This window comes from Chionomys nivalis, chromosome 3, assembly GCF_950005125.1.
Source record: "Chionomys nivalis chromosome 3, mChiNiv1.1, whole genome shotgun sequence".
Lineage (NCBI taxonomy): Eukaryota > Metazoa > Chordata > Mammalia > Rodentia > Cricetidae > Chionomys > Chionomys nivalis.
Window position 1 is genome coordinate 61,653,412 of NC_080088.1, and position 4,055 is coordinate 61,657,466.

The following is a 4,055-nucleotide window of genomic DNA, read 5'->3' on the forward strand; positions in this document are numbered from 1 at the left end:
GAAACCCAGACAAGTACTTTCCTGAGTTCTTAAATTTAAGAAGTTGTAAAAATGTTTCAATAATAAAGGTGACTAGTAATGACTGCTCAGAGAACTGCTCTACGAACTATTTATTTATTTATTTATTTATTTTTAAGAGTCCCAGAGTAACCCAGGCTGGCCTTGGCCTTCTGAGTCCTCAGAATACAAAGCAAGTATATGATACTTGATACCATGCCTGGCTCTTCACAACTAGTCCTTCAACAAATTATTAATGTCTATGAATGAGTCATTTCATGGTAAATAATGTTTAGTCCTTGTTGAGTAATGTTTATCCAATATAAGTATTTTCTAGTCTTTCTGAAACTTTGTTAGTCTTAAAGATACTAAGCTAGCCAGGCACGGCAGTACGTGCTTGTAACGCAACCTCAACAACCTGAGAGGTTGAGGCAGGAGGATCCAGGGCAGTCTAGCTACAAAGGGATACCTGTCTTGGAAAAAGCACAAGATTAAGCTGGACTGGAAGATGGCTCAGTGGAGGAAAAAGCTCATCACACACCCATGAAGGAAGGGAGAACTATTCTTTGACCTGTGTGTACCCACTCACACATCACATACATAAACTCTATATAATCCTACAGGATTGCCAGATGGACCTTTCCAAGTGCACCCTTGTCATGAATATATTCACATGAATTCTGACACGTTGTTAGTAATATGGCCCTTTTCCTATGGACATGCCCACTCCACTGCGATCTCAGCATACAATGCTAATCCTGAACTGACCAGATGTGTTGAGGCTAGTCTGTTTGACTTGATTTGAAGTCATTAGTAAATTAAACTTGATGCTACACAAATCTCCCATATCCCAGGGAGATATGGGAGGGCTGACCATACGGACAGCTAATAAGCCAGAGAAGTAGATAGAAGATTATGTATTAACACCTAAGAGAATGTTGAGGGGAAAATTAGGATTTTTCAGATAAAGTCTCTAGATATCTGGAGGCCAAAATGTACTAATTAAAAAGTCTGAAGGTATGGGGAGAAATGAGATGTTACGCATACTATTATTGAAAAAATGTCTTCAAAAGAAGAAAGGAAGGAAGGACAGATGGATATGAGGCCCAGGAAGATGGCTCTGTAGGTAGAATTCCTGGCTATATAAGCATGAACACCCGAATTCAAATCTCCAGCATTCAGGTAAGGAAGCCAGGTGTAGCTGCATCTGAATTACAAGCCCAACTCTAAAGGGTTGCTAGCTGCCAGTCTAGCTACAGGTTCAGAGAGACTGTATTTCCAGAGTGATGAAGCAGAACACTTGACATCTTCACCTGACCTCTGAGCACATACAGGCATACACCATACATACATGAAAAAGATATTTTAAAATTATTTGAAAATAGCTAGTAAAAGAAAGGGGGCACAAGAACAGGGAGTTCAAGCCAGTCTGAGAGCCAGTGAGATTCTGCCTCAGTCAAGCAACTAATGAAGAATGAATAAAGGCAGAAAATTATTTGAGCACAGGAATTTAAATCCTATATCAGATAACAGTGACATGTTATCTCAAAATATATATAACTACATAAAAAATTTAAGTCATCAAGATAGCTCAGGGGCAAAGATGCTTACCACCAAACCCGATGACCTGAATTTGATCCCCAGAGGCTATGTTGGCAGCAAAGAACAGACTCCAGAAGGAAAGCTATCTTCTGACTTGCACATGCTAATACATGTTCATGTGCAACAAACACATGTACACATATGAAAACATACATGCACAATATGTATAATTAAATCTGAATTGCAGTATTGGCTCACTGGTTAGAACTTGTTGCTCTGGTAGAGAATTTGGGTTCGGTTCTAGCTCCCATATGGTGGCTCACAATGTCCTCTTCTGACTATGGCAAGCACTAGGCACACACATAGTAATACATACATACATACACAAACTTGGGAATACACAAACACAGCCTAAAAAAGTTTAAGTTGTTAAAGGGTGTGAGATCATGAGGTCAAGAATAAATTTTTGAGATGTGTAAAGACTTGGGATTTCAACTATGAAATGCAAAATGTATAAAATTCTCTCAATCCTTATTCCATTTTTTTTAAAAATGTGCATTGGTGTTTTGCCACAGAATTGGAGTTAAGAGACAGTTCTGAGCTGCCATGTGGGTGCTGGGAATCAAACCCAAATCCCTGGAAGAGCAGTCAATGCTCATGAACCACTGTACCATCTCTCGAGTCCCAATTTTTTTTTTTTTTAACAGTATTTATGTAGCCCAGGCTGCCTTCAAACTCTTGATTTTCCTGCCTCAGCTTCCTGAGTGCTGATGGAGGAAGGTCATTGGTTAAATAATAAAGAAACTGCTTGGCCCTCATAGGTTAGAACATAGGTGGGTGGAGTAAACAAAACAGAATTCTGGGAGGAAGAGAAAGTGAGCTCAGATGCAGGGCAGCTCCTCTGAGAGACAGACGCCATGCTCTCCTCTCCACAGCAGGCGCGATGAAGCTCCGACCCAGAATGGACGTAGGCTAGAATCTTCCCGGTAAGCGCACTTTGGGGCGCTACACACATGAATAGAAATGGGCCAAGCAGTGTTTAAATGAATACAATTTGTGTGTTGTTATTTCGGGTTTAAAGCTAACCATGCGGGAGCCGGGCTATGGGAAGAGGCCCGCAGCTCCCACTACAGAGTGCTAAGATTATAGACATACACTATCAAACCCTGCTCCTCAATCTTCATAAAGTAGGTACTGTACTTTGGGTTATAAGAAATGGAATTTGTGGAGAGTTCATAACCTTAGTGAAGAATTAAGGAGTTGTAAAAAGGCTGTGATTTAAAGGGAGCAGAAATTAACAACTGTATTCAACTACCACTCTAAGCTACCAAAGAGGCAGTGGGAGTTACTCAGGAGTTGCCAGACTCTCCTTCCTGTTTATTTTATAGGCTAAAACTTAACTCATTCAATACTAGAGGCAAATTCCACTCCAACTTCAATAACTTTGAAAAAGTCATTAGAAATTCATTGTGGGTACTCCTAAAGTTTAAAAACTTGGTACATCACATCCTCTTTAAACTTAAGAAACTGACTTGGTGAATATTCAAAATGTTTGATCATTTGGTTTTTAGTTATGCTTTTTCCTGAGACAGGTTTGGTTCTACCAGGCTTGGAACTCACTATGCAGACTGGAACCTGCAGCAAGCTTACTGCCTCTTCCTCCCAAGTACCGGGAGCACAGATGTGTGCCATCACACCTGCCTGTTATTCCTTCAATAAGGACTAATTGATTAAAAAAATTATACAACGAAGTTTAATGTTATTTTCTTCTCATTAAAGGAAGTGGAAAAGGGAGAGGGGAGGCATTAATGGCCATACACACTGGGTAAATAGCTTCCTATTCATCTTTAGTATAGTAATATATACATTAGTATACCTCATGTGAGTATACTTAGAAGTCTACAATTTCCAAGCAAATCTTTACATCTTAGTGGTCTACAGTATCCAAAAGTCTTTTCATAAATGCTTGGTGTTACTGAAATATCCATCTTGAAATGTCAAAGGGGCTGAAGAGAAGGTTAAGAGTATGCACTGTTCTTGAAGAGGATACAGGTTCCATTCCCACTATCTACACCAGCTGCTCACAGTCACTTCTAACCCCAGTTCAGGAGTTACACCCTCATCTGGCTTCCATAGGCACCAACACACACAATGCATAAACATACATGCAGGCACATACACAAATACATAAACCAGTCTTTAAAATGTGACAAAACCAGGTATTGTGGCATATACCTGTAAACTCAGTTCTCTGAAAGCTGAAGTGTATCAATGTGATACATGTGATGTATAGCCTGGAGAGGAAGGGGAACGAGGAGAGAGAGAAGGGGAGAGGGAGAGGAAGACAGAGACTGACTGTAACACCATCTCCACCCAAACCTCGAGCTCCAAACAGAACCACCATCTTCAACTAAGATTTTAATAGTGGCAAATTAGTGATCACAAATGATTGGGAAAGGTCTATTAATCAGAAATGACCAAGTTCTTTTTTGCTTTAATATTGCTACATTTGTAAT